A 16,768-nucleotide genomic window follows, 5' to 3' on the forward strand; every position below is an offset into this window, starting at 1 on the left:
GAGCGGAGGCAGGTCAGGGATGACTGGGACTCCCCTACATGCCAATGTGCCCCTCTGCTCCTGTGTTTGAAATATCTAAAGCTGATTGAAAGTAATCTTAGCTCTAGAAACAAAAATGCTCTTCCTCACGGACTCCTGGCTGGTAGGGCTCTGTGTAGGGGAATGTATAGCATGAAGAGTGAAAAGAAGACAGTGGAAAAAATAAAACAAGACACAATTTTGTATCAATTAAAAACTGCATTGTTCTTTGGTAAGCTAGCAATCCTGATGTTAATTACCTACATATATACACATCAGCATGTTAAATACTGTTCTGTTATTTACAGAAACACAGATTGTGCAGGGGCTGAGGTTTGCTGACTAACACTGAAGTACCTATACATTCTATATATTTCTAAAAGAAAAAGTGTTTCTAGTGTAACAGCACTGCATTCTTTCCAACACCATTACAGATTTTCTTTTCTTAACATGGAAACCAGAACTTTGTCTTTAGAAGGCATGTAACTCTCTTCTTACCAGGGTCAAACTCAAATTGCTTTCTTCCATGGAAGAAATAAAAGAAGTCTAGGGAAAAAAACCAAACAGATGAATTATTATATTGTAGGTGTAAAGATTAGTATGCTTTAACAACATTTGGAAAGAGCTCAAAAAAACTTTGGATACACTTACATTGCCAACAGCATCTACTCCCAGGTGTAACCTCTGCAAAATGGTGCATAGCAGCATGGGAACACCTTCCATAGCAAACCAGCCATGCACACACTGCATAATATACTTCATGACTCCCATGAGGTGACCCTACAGAAAATTCATCCTGCGTGTTTCTGCAGTTTAAAATATCTGCTGTGATACAATGGCTGTGCTGAAACCCTCCAGAAGGGCGTATTTCTAGCCACCTGTGGGTGGGTATTGCACAGCCTGGAGTGTGGCACAGAGCATGGCAAGGTGTGAGCAGGTACAAGCTTGCTGGGATGCTGCCAGATACCATGCAGGGAATGAGAGATCCCGCCTGGGCCAGCCAGGTCCACACTGCCCTCTGGGAGTGACGGCTGCAGTTAAGGATCCCCAGCACCACGTGTAAGACTCATTTTGGAGGAATCTGATAGATTCAGTGGGAAGCAATTAACATGCATGGGTTTTGATGATCAGGAGACGAGGAGCCAGGAGACAACTGGGAAGCTGTGCCATTTAGCAGTGTGGACATACCCTTGAGCCTGTTCCAGCATCTCCCTGTCTAAGTAACATTCTCCCTCATGCAGGAGAAGCTAGTGCCAATTATTATTCTTAAAGCAGTGCTGTTTTGTGTCAGAGGGCCAGGCTGTGATAGCCTTGCTCACAGCAGGTAGACCTTATGTTGTTGAGACCTCACTGTCTTGAGTGGTGCTCTTCATGATGCGAGGTGCATGTCAACATGAATACAGATATATCAATCTGCCCCTTAGAGCTGGCCTTTCCAGCTGTGAAGCTGTCACCAAAGGTATATCATCACTATTTTTCAAGGGGGTAAAGTGAAGCATGGAAGTGTTACGTGACTATTTCAGGGTCTTGTTGGTCATCCTGAGGGCTATGAGCAGCATTTAGAAGTGCCTCTCTCTGTACAAGCACTCTCAGCCCTATGACCCTGAGCATTTCATACAGATTTTATTAAGATCAGTTACTCACTTTCATGTTGAAAAACAGCATCAATCTTCCCATTAATTCCTGGAAATGCATCTCTTACCAGTATGGGCTTCCTGTTCATATACTGACTTCTTTTATCATAACTGAGAAAAATGATAAACAACCTGGTGTCCATGAAAAACTGCAAACAACTCATGACTAATTTGGCTCACCCCATTACTTCCTACCTACCTATAGGTAGCTGAATTCATTGAAGACTGTCAGTATCATTTAGGTAGCGTTGAGACAGACATGATGTGCCATAAATAATTATTACTCTATTGACTTCACTGGAAGAATTGCTTCTGTTTACATCATCAGCTCAAGATATGTCTAAGAATACCTAATATTTGAACCATCATCATAAATCTGCTAAGTATTTTTTCTAAGAGACTGTACCTGAAGGAGAAGTAGATAATCTTATCTCAAACATGATTTAGATTTGTATGATGATTGTTTTCATGTTCCCTCTCTGTAAGAAAAGTTTATCAGGAAAAATACGATTTTTTTCTTAATTTATAAGTTATCTTAAGTCATTTTACTTAAGTCATTTATAGCAGGGTGTTACATTTTTAGTGAAGTGCAGTTTCTCTATCAGTGCTGGAATAAGAAGGCTTCTGAAAGCATTTTTCTTCTGATACCTTTGCTCAGTAAGCTATGGAATGATCAGACAAACTGCTCAGCTGAAGTCCTTCAAGCTATGAGAGTTTGAATTAAAATATGGAAGTCCGATCTTCTGCTTAAACTACAAATATGTGGCTCAATAGTTATTCCAGGATTATCTCTGTATGTACAATGACTTGGGGATTGTGGTGGCAGAAAAGAGAGAATTTGTGTCATTCATCTGCAAAAGTTCAGGTTATCTACTGCTTCTGTTATAGGAGCACCTCCCTCCGTTGTTAGAAATATATGTCCTGTAACACAAACCTGAGCAGTAGGGATTGGATTGGAAAGAGGAAATAATAACCATGCACAGCAGATAATTCTTTGCAGTGCATGGCATTTATCAGCCACTTTATGAAACTATCTGTCAGTAACTGGAAAAAGGGTGGGATACTCCTTCTTACCCCACAGAAACGTTTTTGACATAAATAGTGAGGTTCTGACTGATTTCCTGAGCTGGCTTGTGGAGCTATAGGATAGCTTTTTTTCCCAAGGCAGTTAAATGAAAATAAATAAATAAATAAATACATAAAAGAACCTTTAAATAATTAAATCAATTAAAAGGAAAGCTAAAAGCACTGTTTCACTTCCCTTTCAATTTTTTTTCACAGCCAGTTGTCACACTGAAAGAGATTACCAAAAGTGTGTGACTAATGCATCCTAAATCATGACAGGGTATTGATCATGTGATTATGTCTGCCTCTATTTAGGAAAGCAGCACAGGAAATATAACCTCCAAAATTTGCCCTCTATGAAGTAATATGTTTTCCCCTCATTTCCATTATAAAAAGCAACATCAGTTTTGGTAACATCCGTTGAAAAGCCCAGGGTGTAGGCTTTTTGGGGGTATCCAGGAAGTATGGTATCTCCTCTCACAGCCAGAATTCATTCCCTATCAAGAAAAGCTGATGTTATCAGAATCTTCTTTTGGGAATGACACAATCCTTTTTATGAAAGCTAAGCTTTTAATGGAAAAATGCAGAAAGAAAATAATGGTTACTTGAAAACGTTCTACACACTAGTTCTAGAGTCCAAAAAAAAAGCAAGAATATTTCTTCACATCACATTTTATGAAAAGTGAAATTTCAGTCTTCCTTCATACTGATGTTAGTTTTCCACCAGCTAGGAAGAAGCATGTGTTATCATGTTTTAATGCAATAGATAATTTTCAGGAAAAAAAAGGAAAATAATGACATTTATTTTGGCAGGAAGACTTTTCTATACTGACATTAAAAAATAAGAGACGTTCTTTATCTTGGATAATGTATTTGTTACCTCTGTGATTGAAATACACCAATTTATTGGACTAAATTAAAGCTTGTGTAATCCTACAGAAACAGCTTAAGTGTTTTTTAAGCCAGACACAAACTCTCAAGGCTACTTGGAAGGACAACACAGGAAAATAAAAAGACAACATTTTACCTTTAAAAATGACAGTTTTGTCTTTTTCAGGTTTGTCATATGCAGCATCAGCACCAGGTGGCAGCCGTGGCCAGAACGAAGGTATTAAATTAAAATCAGCTGTTCTGACTGCAGGATGCTTGCACCAAAAAGCCTCACGTAAATATAGAACAGGTTTTAAATAAAATCAGACGTTCACACACACTAATGCATGAAACCACATCATGGCAACCAGGGCAGGATTTATCTGACTAAACCCAGCCGTGTACCCTGAGTGAGTCACCCTAAGCTCCCTGCTATGTCAATGGAAAGAATATTATTTCCATGGTGGGATTTGTCTCGTCTTGTTGGAGACATCTAAAATAGGTCAGATGAACTGTTTTGTCAAACCAGTTATTATTTTCCCTTACACAGAAAGGGAGCCTAGAGAGACCTGGCTCACATGGCCAGTATGGGGTAAGGTTTTGAGAATGAAACCCCACCCTGGGGTTACCAACACCAGCTTAGAGAAACAGTTAGTGTGCGTGAGGATCTTCTGGAAAATAACACTTTACTGGTTTTGTGGGCTCAAAATTCTGAGGTCAAAACTCACTTTAACGTTGATCTTGAGCAAGGTCTGAAGCAGGGGAAGCACAGCCCTACCACATGAAAAGGAGGGGAATCAGCTCTTTTACCCCTTCCTGTCAAGACTTTGGGCTGTCATGCCCTGGAGAGGGAGAGTTAGTCCGAGTTTAACACTGAATCAATTATCCTTTCCTTTTATTATTATACTAAATCACCACTGCAGGGGCTCTTCAAGCAGGTATTGTGTCAGGACTGGTAAACCAGCTCTCTCAAAGCAAGGATAGCAATGAGTCGTGTGTCCAAGGGCTGGTTGTGCCTTTTGCCAAAACTGAACTCTCCCAGATGCCAAACACTTGGGACTTGCTTACAGCCTAAAAGTGAAAACAGCTCATGTTTTCAGAGGAGCCATCTTTTCCCCTCCTATTCATAGCCCTGTTTCAAAGGTGATCTTCCTCCTTATACTTATCTCTCTTCATTTCTCCATCACCCTCTGTGTTTTTGCCTCCCACCTCTTATCCTGATTCCATGTCTCACCTTCCTGCCTAGAATGGCTGATATTCTGGGTAAAGTTATTTTTCCATGCTGCGGGGCATAATTTAAAAATGATACTCAGCTATTTTACTTTCAGAAAGCTTACTTACTTGTCTTTAAAGAACACTATTTCTCCATGGAAAGTGGTGACAGCATCAAAAGTTAAGTTGGGGCCACAGGTGTTTGGCAGTGCAGGATCTTTTGACTCAGTTGGGTCTTTTATCTCAGTAGATTCCCTTTGGTCATTTTGGGTGTTAGAAGATGGTCCTAAAAGAAGCAGTTTATAGAAGAAATTAAAGTGAGAGCTCATTCCAGTACACGAGAATGTCATTGAAAGGTATTCCAAAGTCTTTGAAGTTATAAGCACTAGTTGATTAATAATTGTGAATTACCATAGAGGTACTGAATGCCATTAATATTGTCCTGAGGAAGAGGGAATACTGAAGGGTCAAATTTTCTATGAACTGGGTACATCAGAGCATTGGGGTCTTTGGAATGGAAAAGTTCCAGTGAATGGCCAAACTCATGGGCAGCAAGATAAAACAGCTTTGTACCTGAAAACAACAAACAAAATACATAATAGGAGAGCTGTGTCTTTTCATTTGTCCTGAAAACATGAAGGACATAAGGTAGGCCAGAAGCTTTCACAACTGCTTGCCTAAGCACGTGAAGCTATTATGGGAAATTCAGCTGGAGATGAAATCGTGGTCAGAAAGAAAAATAATGAAGTCATTACAGTAGAGTAAAAGGAAATAGTCAGTAGATCCTGCAGAAGCCAGTGCAAGAGAAGGACCCTGGACCAGTGCAGGTGATGTAACTGTGTGGGGAGAGACAAGCAGGTTGGAGGAGTGGGGAGAAGGGGGCTGCCAGGTCCCTCAGCTTCCTCCTAAATAAATCTCCACCCAGTCCATGGTAGAAGTTCAGCTGGGGTCTTAACTTTCTATACCCGAGGGCTCAGAGGCTTTTTGTAGCTATGGAAACCAGCTGCCTAGTGCTCCTTCACATAACCCCATTTTTAAGCACTTCTTAAGGAAGAGAGGAGACAGACACTGCACCCTTGATTTCATGTACAGATTGCTTCAGGAAGGGCTTGGAGAACTTAATTTTCTACCCTCTGTGCTTTTGGTCCAGGTTTCATCCTCATTGAAGTGAGCATCTCCACCAAAATCCTTGCTAGGTGAGTAGGCACGAGTAACGGACCCTCCTGGGCATCAAAGGGTATGAAGTCATCGTGACCTGAGGAGCAAGTCCCATACACAGCTGACTGGGGGTTATGGAGGTAACAGATCTCAGCCACGCACAGGGCTCTCTGTTCTGCTGATTTTGTAAACTTTCAAGTTCCCCTTCCACACAGATTTGCCAAAAGGTCTATTTTTCACAGGGAAAACTTAGGAAAATTTGAACAGATGCTTCAGGAGCGAAATCTTGGTTTCCTCAAGAAATGGGTGGACATTTACATACTGCTGCCGCAAGGGAAGAGGAGGATGTGGTTTAGGTTGAAATATATTTCCTTTTTTTCTCATAAGGTAAAATTTTCATAAACTCTATGTCAGTAGCCATCAGGTGGTTACCTGAACCTGACTGGTAATGTAAGTGTTGATGGCAGAAGCAACATCCCGGGAAGACTGCAAGCCCTTGAACGTAGCCTTCAGAAAAGGATTTAAGGACATAGAGGTTATGTGTGGTGCCTGCACACCCTGCATAGCCCAGTTGAGTGGATATGTTTGGGTGGGAACAGAGGAGCCGACCAGAAGAGCGTATGTGCGCATGATTGCTGATGAGAGAGGGAAGGCTGCTAGTAAGCCTACCCTGAGGGCAATGCCAAAAATATAAGCCTTGAGTCTGTCTAGAACTTATTTAGCTCACACAAAGCACATGTCTAATCCCAGGAGTGTAACTAGAGCTACCCACTCTATAATGCTCTGAGCCTGGGTATAACCCACAAGCCCTAAGCCTCTTGTGGTTTGTGCACACACTGAGCATCATATACTAGGTATATATCCAGTGAACTACAGGCAGCTTGTTACATTTATTTTCTCCCTCCTTCTCTTCATCTGCCTCTATACCCTTCCCCAAAGATTGTCAAGAATTATAGCAGTAGCACCATGAGCACAAACTGTGTTTTTCTATCTGTTTACAGTCTTCCCAGGATCTTGCTTCTGCCATCAACCAAACACTGAACTTTGCACATGCTATCTACGAGAAGAAATCATTATCATTTCAGGTCAACTGCTCCATATAGGCGGTAACTTGGCAATAACTCATAATGGTTGCATAGAGTTTTACCTCTGGCTGCAAAGGAGACCATTATGTCTGCATCACCTCTGTCCTTCTTGATGAATTTCAGTGGGGTCACACTGCTCCAAACACTTAACGCTTTTTTGATTGCTGCATTGACCTCTGCTGGATGCAAGTCTGGTGTTTAGTTTAATATCCTTTAAAATACAAGATAGAAAAACAGCTGTGTTCTTACAACTTATGCTGTGTAACACACTGTCTTTACATTAAGAATTCCACTATAATTTACCTGTATGTTAGAACTTGTTTTGCCCATTTTGGCTCTCCTGCAAAGGTGGAGAACCCAGCTACGTCAGGGAATCCACAGCGATGTTTCTGTAACAGGTCCAAAGTGCCAGAATCCAGTTTCCCCGTCACCTCCAGTCCAAAGAATTCCTGCCTTTCTTTTATTTTTTGGGTCATTGGACTATTACTTTTCCAAATGAAAGATTCCCCATCTTTCTTGAAGCCATAGTAATTTTCCAGGTACTTCTAATGAAAAAAAAAACATTTTAGGACAGTCAATGGTGTTTGCTTTTGAAGCTCATAAAAATTATACTAACATCACTTCAGACGTACCTTTGCTACTTTTCTTTCTGTTCCATGGGAGCATGGGTAACAGAGTTTGTTAAAGCCTGTATGAATATTTTTCTCTTAATGATAGTTTTTTTTGCACTATATTATCACTATAAATATTTTGCAGTTTACTCAGAATACATTGAAAATTAGCATTTGTCGAATAAATTGATTATATTCTGGTAATGTACCCTCCACTTACCCTGTGCTCTAGGGTAGCCCAGAGTCCTTTAGAGCAGGCAGTGCAGAAGCTGTTTGAAATATATGATTGAACACAAAATTTCAGCAGTAGTATCCCATTCTCCCACATTTTTTCACAGTAATAATTCACACAAAATAATATCCTTATTTTATGAAGCATTATGTCTCATAATACCAGAAGTCACATAAATAACCACATTTCCACCTGAACTACAAATCAAATGTAGACTGACTCAGGTATTTAATTATTTGTAGAATCAGCGCATAAGTGAATGTATCATCAGTTTTATTTGTTCTCTAAAAAAAAATAAAGCAGGAATGAGTCAGGGTTAAAGAATCCTTTGTCATCACGGTACAGAATGCAGGCCCCTCTATTTTGAGAAATACTCAATCACGTTATTCATTCTGCTGGGATCTGCAGAACTAGCTCCTTGGCTACTATGTACTAGTTCCAGTGACTGCAATGGATGCTCAACAGTTGCTAAAGATCTCCTCCCCAGAGGTCTACCTTCCTCACCTGGATAAGCTCTATGCCTCCTTCTTTCTTCTGCCTTGTATCTGCAGGAAAAGCACAAGAAAGTGCTGCACATAATGACAGGAGAAATGGGAGGTTCCTTATTCTCATTTTCACTAGCCTTTAGAAAAGTCGTCTTTGCAGTCTGCCATACACCTGCTTCACCTTTATGTAGTGAATGTATATAGCCTGAGGGACGGAATGCCATCCAGAGGCATCTGGACAGGCTGGAGAGGTGGGCCTGTGTGAACCTCATGAGGTTCAACGAGGACAAGTGCAGGGTCCTGCACTTGGGTCAGGGCAATCCCCGGTATCAGTACAGGCTGGGGGATGAAGGGATTGTGTGCAGCCCTGCCGAGAAGGACTTGGGGGTACTGATAGACGAAAAGCTGGACATGAGCCGGCAATGTGCTCTCGCAGCCCAGAAAGCCAACCGTATCCTGGGCTACGTCAAAAGAAGCATGGCCAGCAGGTCGAGGGAGGTGATTCTGCCCCTCTACTCTGCTCTGGTGAGACCCCACCTGGAGCACTGCGTCCAGCTCTGGGGTCCTCAGTACAAGAAGGACATAGATCTGTTGGAAAGGGTCCAGAGGAGGGCCACAAAAATGATCAGAGGGATGGAGCACCTCTGCTATGAGGAAAGGCTGAAAGAGCTGGCGTTGTTCAGTCTGGAGAAGAGAAGGCTGTGGGGTGACCTTATTGCGGCCTTTCAGTACTTAAAGGGGGTTTATAAGAAAGATGGGGACAGACTTTTTCGCAGGGCCAGTAGTGATAAGACAAGGGGTAATGGTTTTAAACTAAAAGAGGGTAGATTCAGACTAGATATAAGGAAGAAAGTTTTTACAATGAGGGTAGTGAAACACTGGCACAGGTTGCCCAGAGAGGTGGTAGATGCCCCATCCTTGGAAACATTCAAGGCCAGGCTGGATGGGGCTCTGAGCAACCTGATCTAGTGGGAGATGTCCCTGCCAATTGCAGGGGGGATGGACTAGATGGCCTTTAAAGGTCCCTTCCATCCCAAAGCATTCCATGATTCTATGATAGTACTCGTTTGCTTTATAAAGCTTTTCAATCCCCAACTTATTGATTATCACAATTTCTAGTTAGCAACAGAACACATGCAAAATGATGGTTTTACTGTAAAAGAGATTGGTGCTGCCTTTCATTTGGTTCCACCCTTGTGCAGGTTTTGCAACACAGAAATATGATTAATGAGAAGATAATAGGCCTGTAGTTTTTTTTAATAAGCTCATTAACTTTTTAGTTATTAAAATGTAGTCTTACTCTCCAAAAACTTAAAACATCTCTCTTTAATGTTTTCCATTCAAAGTTCATACTGATTTCAAATTTGTTGTTGAAGTACCTAAGGTAAAAACATTCACAGAAAGCTACAGGACTGTAGACTACAAGTAGAAAATTTGTTTTCTATTTTTTTTTCTGTAGTTGTTTGTACAGGAGCATGTATTTTTGGAGACTATTATAGTGCCATCATCTTTCCCTTTGGTAAAGTCCTTCAAAATTAAAATGTCAGTGCTGTAACTCCCTATTTGATGAAGCAGTGCTTTGTTTATGCAGTTTTTCTTTGATACAGTTCTCACCTAGATGAAACTTCCTTCTTTCTGCAGGAAAACATGGAAGTCCACAAGGAAATAAAAGCACTTTTCTCAACGTAGCTAAACTCATAAAAATTGAGCCAAGGTGTTTGCATGCCACTTTTATTCAGCAGTTTCCACTGTTCTCAGAGAATTGCCCAATTACTTTGTATTTCACATTCTCCTCCTTTTATACTTACTATAAGGTTTTAAAAAGCGCTGAGGTTTTCTGGATCAAACTCTTTGATGGCTTTCCCAGTCAGAGGAGAGGGTCCTCTGTTCTCCATGTCTGCCATTGGTGGTAAGAACTACTGAGACTCAACATCAGGTCTACTCTAGCGTTGGGTCCACTTTTCCTCCACACCCAGTCACACCCTCCACGCACTGCCACAAATGAGGACAAAGCAGAGGTGACAGTGAACGCCCTGGGAATCCTGAAGAGAGATGTCCACTGCCGTTGAAGACAGCATTCTGTATCTGAGAGTTCTGCGTGGGGCTGACACAGGATTTAGGGTACAGCTGCAGCACTGCAGGACAGGTGGGACATTGCACGTGCAGAGAAATAAACGCCCCTCCACAGAGCTGGCAGGATAATAGAGCTGTAAAAGGAAAGATTATAAATGTATTGTACACTTGACATATTTGCTGAAATTGTTTCCTGCTGAAGAGCACTGTGTTGGTACCAGAAGGATCCCCAGAGCACAGCATGCTTTGTGGCCATCTACAGCAGAAAATGGGGGACTGCTAGATCTGGGCAGCTGAAACGGGGACAGACCCTGGCAAGGGTGGTGGGACTCTGCAGGGGTTGTCTGGTCCCTGAGGTCTGAATTCCTACCCTGAGAGCAAACATCCAACCGAGGCATTCATGTCAAGGCAGAGACCCCTCCCTGGTCCTGGAAGGAGATGGACAGGCTCAGGGAATGACTGCGTCAGCTAAGCTAAGGAGAAGCCATCCCCTGAGGGAGCTTTTGATAGTGACCCTACTCACATAGTTATGTTAGGTGCCCCTAACTGAGTGGGTGAGGTGAATCTAAAATCTGGGTGCAGAGTTCTTTTGTGCAGCTTCCACACCCACAATACCTCTCTGGAGAAATAGCTTCTGGTACTTACAGCCCCATTATAGCTTTCCAACTTTTTTCTCTTCCCACATAGTGTCTCTATGTGTACAGTGTCTCTATGGTTCTAGAAGAAAGAAGTAACTTTCCAGCCTGTAGGACTTTATAAATTTTCCTCACTCATCTTTCTTTCTAAGGAAAGGGCCATTAGAAGCCATCAAAACCATCTAGGAAGATACTGATGAAATTTATTCAGTTTTCTGATTAGCAGCCTTCTCAAATACATCCTTTTGCTACTCTGTCAACCTCTTTCTCACTTTTCTTGATACTATTCACCATTGCCCTCAAGAGATCAATCACCTCCTCAAGCATTTTTCAATCACCTAGAATATACTTTATGAAGAAAATTCCATAACCACAGAGGTCTTCTTTGATGTCATCCTTTGAGGTGACTTCATCCAGAAGTAGTACAACATATAATGACAATCTCTTGTTTTAGCTTAAAGAAGTGAGTGTGAAAATTGCTATATTATCCTTCTTTCAACCTTTAAAAGTGCCTGGGTATACTCTTAAGATTGCCCTTATCTTTCCCTCTTCCAGAGTCAATCTTCTGCCTTGGATGCATTCCCGTAGCTCCAGCCCCTGCTAGCTGTACCAGAGAAAGACATGTAACACTAACAAGAAGTGTTAAAATTTGCTCTTTTTTTTGGCAAGGTTATTTCTAATGCAAATTTTATATATTTAAAAACTAATGCATACTCTAGTATAGAGAAAAGTGAAAAAACATCTCGTAGAGCCTCAACAGGATGTAATTAAGTTGGTTTGTTCTGCAAAGGGCAAGGGTTTAATTACACAGAGCTTGAAACTGCCCCACTCTGCTGCCTTACGCACCCTCAGTGTCCTGGCCAGGCTGGACTCTGGTGGCAGTGTAGGACCCCTGGCCAAAACCTGGGAGAGCAAGTCCGTGCACGGGAAGCTTCTGAGCTGCAGAACTGCAGCTTCAGCCTGTGCTGCTGATGAGCAGTGCTTAATTCGGCACCTTTGGGACCTCCTTCTTGGCTGTGCTGCAAACTCTCCGACCTGGCTGCACAAACCTAGCCTCAAAAATATCATATTGCTGATGAAGACGAGTGTGTGACCTACTTCTGGCTTTTATATAACAGTCATCCGTCTCCAGCACAGTAATGCTGGTTCACTGACAGGGCCTCTCTTGTCCCAGTCAGCTTGCACACAGGTCACCTTTGCTCACCAGTGCTGAGTATTCAGGGCCTCCCAGCAGCTTAATTCTGCATTTTCTCCTTGCTTGTGGCAGTGCTGTCTGTCCCTGTGAGCGGAGTCTTGCTTTGTATGCAAAACCTGCCTCGGAAGATCTTAAATCCCAGGCACAGAGAACAGCATTAGACATCTATTTCCAAATTTCCTCTGCAACCACAGCAACCGTCTTGAAAATCAGGCCAGGAAGAGGAAATGCAGAAGATCTTTGTCACAACATCTCCAAAGACTTCTGTGTAACACACTCATTCTCGTTTCCAAAAAGTAACATATGACAGCTGCTGCTAGTGGAACTAAACCAGTCCTGCAGCTGCAGAATGAGTGCTTGTGACTGAACTGTCCGATGTCCAGGTCTGGAGCCCATTGTTTTGCCGTAGCATTTAGAATCGTCCGGTATATGTGACTGAAATGCCAGGAGAGCAGACTTTCCCCAGACTCTTTTTGCTTCTTGTGCTCCTAACATTTTTGTGCTAGCATGTACTGTTATAAGCTCACACAGCTAATATTCCGTAAGGGTCGTGTTAAACTGTCAGTGAAGTCATTAAGACATTTTTGCCTGAATTTTCATTTACAAGAGATTGGGTCTGGGACAACAGTTGTGCAGTCAAGAATTTCAGACGTAACTGGGTATTTTTGTGTGTCTCTATTTTTGTATGCCTGGTCTCAGACTCCAGGGAAAGTTCATGTTCACAGAGGATGAGTACTTGAAATTACTTTTATGGACAAATTTCCCCTGCTGGTATCCAGGAGGTCTTTAATTCCAGCAATCATTTATGAGTTATAACAAAATCATGGTTACAAGAAATCTTCTCTTGCCCACTAAGTGTAGACAGGCAGCACCAGCACTCCTGTTTCCAAACCCATCTGGATTACGTATTATTATACCACTTGCCAGGAATTTCACTGCTTTTCCCAGACCAAAAGTAATGTTCTTTCATTGCTAAATATTAAGACATTAACAAAGCAGAAATACAGATGGAAAATCCATGGTTAACACATCTCACCAGCCCCCTTGTCCAGGTGAAATCCATGCCATGTTGTCTACCATTTATGGTCCAGGTTAGAACAAAACACAGGACACTTTCTAAATTCTCCTTCACAGCCAAATAAATATCATTCATTTTTCAGATACTAGTAGTTTAAGCTAGTTAATACCTAGAGGCAGGGGGAGTAATTTAGCTGTTTCCTTGAGGTCATAACTGAAAAACCATACCAGCCTTATGTAAGAGAAATAAGTTAATATAATGGCCAAGGTGAGTCATCGTAAACATTGTCAATGTTCTTTGCCATTGCTGAAATGTTCTTTTTGGTTCCTCTTTAACCACTTTCAAGTCTCAGCCAACAACTAGAGTCTAAAGGACTGATTTCTGAAGGTAGCCTTCTGTGGTGGGTTGACCCTGGCTGGATGCCAGGTGCCCACCAAAGCCGCTCTGTCCCTCCCCCTTCTCAACTAGACAGGGGAGAGAAAATATAACAAAAGGCTCATGGGTCAAGATAAGGACAGGGAGACATCATTCACCAATTACCGTCATGGGCAAAACAGACTCAGCTTGGGGAAATTCACTTAGTTTATTACCAATCAAATTAGAGCAGGGTAATAAGAAATAAAACTGCATCTTAAAACACCTTCTTCCCACCTCTTCCTTCTTCCTGGGCTTAACTTTACTCCCGATTTTCTCTACCTCCTCCCCCCGAGTGGTACAGGGGGACAGGGAATGAGGGTTGCGGTCAGTTCATCACACACTGTCTCTGCGCTCCTTCCTCCTCAGGGGAGGACTCCTCACACTCTTCCTCTGCTTCAGCGTGGGATCCCTCCTACAGGAGACAGTCCTCCATGAACAGCTGCAACGTGAATCCTTCCCAGAGGCTGCAGTTCTTCACGAACTGCTCCAGCGTGGGTCCCTTCCACAGGGTGCAGTCCTTCAGGAACAGACTGCTCCAGCGTGGGTCACCCACGGGGTCACAAGTCCTGCCAGCAAACCTGCTCCAGTGTGAACTTCTCTCTCCATGGGTCCACAGATCCTGCCAGGAGCCTGCTCCAGCACGGGCTTCCCACGGGGTCACAGCCTCCTTTGGGTGCATCCACCTGCTCCACCATTAACCTCCAGGGGCTGCAGAGGGACAGCCTGCCTCACCATAGTCTTCACCAGGGGCTGCAGGGGAATCTCTGCTCCGGCACCTGGAGCACCTTATCCCCCTCCTTCTTCCCTGGCCTTGATGTCTGCAGAGTTGTTCCTCTCACATATTCTTACTCCTCTCTCCGGCTGCAATTGAACAGTTTTTTTTCTTTCCCCTTCTTAAATATGTTATCCCAGAGGCACTACCACCATTGCTGATGGGCTCGGCCTTGGCCAGCAGTGGGTCCGTCTTGGAGCCGGCTGGCATTGGCTCTATCAGACATGGGGGAAGCTTCTAGCAGCTTCTCACAGAAGCCACCCCTGTAGCCACCCCCACTACCAAAACCTTGCCATGCAAACACAATACAACTTTACATACAAGAAGGTATCTAGTTAGGATATCAAAGCGTGTAGGCACTTTTAAAATCAAAGGGAATTAACTCCATAATTTATGTATAAGCAATACTCACAAGTGCCCTGCATAACCCTGAAAGCATCTAAAGTCCTTGGACTGAAGTTTTCTCTGGACAGGCTGCGTACACAGCACAAGCTATTGAGAAACATACTGGGAGATGTTGCAGCAACACCAGTTTTCCTGTGTCTCTGCCCTGCCTGGACTGCTGCCAGGTGAGCTCACCCGCTTGTCAGTCCATGACTTCACCATGGTATACCACTGCCCTTGTGGCAATGTTGAGCCTTTCAGTCCCTACTTATAAGGCCTGCTGAGATTCACGGCTTAATTTCTTACCTAAATTGGTTTTAGGCCTTGCTTTAGCCGTGCTCAGTGCATATCTAGCATGGCACAAAACATGCATGAGGAGCAGAACACGGCAGAGAAGAGGTTTTCCAAGATCAGACATGGCAGCATCTCAGCTGCCTGTCCTTGATCTTGTCTGCTAACACAGTGGGACAGTGGGTCTGTGGGTACACTGGGAGATACATGGCTTCCTCTGGCCCTGACGGATGGTGCAACAGATGTTACTAAGTGTTTTGACAAGATGTCTGAAGGATCTGCCCTGTGCAGAAGACCAGGAGCAAATCTTACCACCGCCTAATGGGGTTTGAGCAGTGGTAACTGGAAAACTGTCCTCATCAGCCATTCCCATCCCCTCTTGCTGCCTTTGCCAATTCTGCTAGAGAAAGAAGAATAGCAAGGAGGAGTTGACTTCCTTGTACAATCACATCATCAGAGCAGTCCTGTGAGAGATGGGATCAAATCTCTTCAAGGAGAGGACAGACTTCAGCCAAGATTTCTTACACCCTAAGGGGTGTTTAAGTCACTGAGCTATTGCCTCATGAGGGGGACCCAAACAAGGTGGATGGAGGAAGCACGTGTGCCTTTGTCAGTGTCTTGTTACTCTTCCTCTGGAAGATTTGTCTCTGGTAGTCACATGAAAATCCTGGGGTTTTTTCTTATCACTTTGGCTTGTTTGCTCTGGGAAGTGGTTCTTGTCAGTGGTTTCTCGTCCAGCATTGTGAGCTAGACTGTCAGCCCTGACTCCATTCCCATGGCACATGGTCACAGCTCAGCAGGGGTAATCCCCTGACTCCCTGGGACCCCATGACCACATCTCCATCACTTCCCACCCTGCCTGTGTGCTTCCTCCATCCCCAAACTAGACACCTACACTTCTCTCCAGTTGCTCATATCCTGCTCTACCAACAACTCTGCCCAACAAAACCACCCACAGGGGCACTGGAGCATGGGTCCTCTCAGCCCATTGCTATGTTCCTCATCTACTAGCAGGCACCCGTCCCCATCCCTGCCCTGACCCCTTTGTCCCCATGCCATGGGGTCATGGCAGGTGAGGCCATAGCCACCACAGTCTCCACAGTCCTTCCCACACCGTTGCATAGGATGTCTTCCTACCTCTTCCACCTCCCCCGCATTGCTCCTGAGTGTCTTCGTTTCCCTCCTCTGTCCCCCAAGTCATTTATTATTGCCTGCCAAAACTGCCCGCCTACTTTTGCTTCTCTTTAACTTCCCCCCACAGACACTGAGCCCTGCTAAGAATGGTGGTGGCATCCTGGCACTGTTCAAGGCTTGTGTGTGGTTATATCAGATGCCTTGTCTCCAGCAGACTGAACCAGGACACAAGAACGCTGCCATACTCAAGCAAAATACTTTATTACTCAAAAACTACTTGGTTAATAAATAGTTGGAAAACAAAATAAATTAAAACTGTACATTAAGTTTTACATTTTTAAGGTTTTAAATTAGAATTATCAAAGGCCATCATTTCAGACTCAGATGCACAGTAACAGCTGAATGATATTGTTTATAACCAAGGAACATGAAGAAACATTTCTGGTACAAATACAGCCCTGCACCATCACTTAGTTTTT

The 16,768-nt window shown here is 43.2% G+C and overlaps 1 pseudogene across 1 annotated transcript; it reads right to left on the reverse strand.

The window, feature by feature from the left end:
* Nucleotides 1–463: 463 nt before the first annotated feature.
* On the reverse strand, nucleotides 464–8,497 carry LOC309601201 (stromelysin-1-like; annotated as a pseudogene). The gene is made up of 10 exons: nucleotides 8,390–8,497; nucleotides 7,346–7,587; nucleotides 7,105–7,253; nucleotides 5,930–6,054; nucleotides 5,211–5,372; nucleotides 4,929–5,085; nucleotides 3,745–3,877; nucleotides 3,056–3,214; nucleotides 1,663–1,763; nucleotides 464–564 (listed from the first exon to the last, which is right to left on the reverse strand). The product of its transcript is annotated as a stromelysin-1-like (transcript).
* Nucleotides 8,498–16,768: the final 8,271 nt, after the last annotated feature.

Source organism: Platalea leucorodia (genome assembly GCF_965183815.1).
Source record: "Platalea leucorodia genome assembly, chromosome: 2".
NCBI lineage: Eukaryota > Metazoa > Chordata > Aves > Pelecaniformes > Threskiornithidae > Platalea > Platalea leucorodia.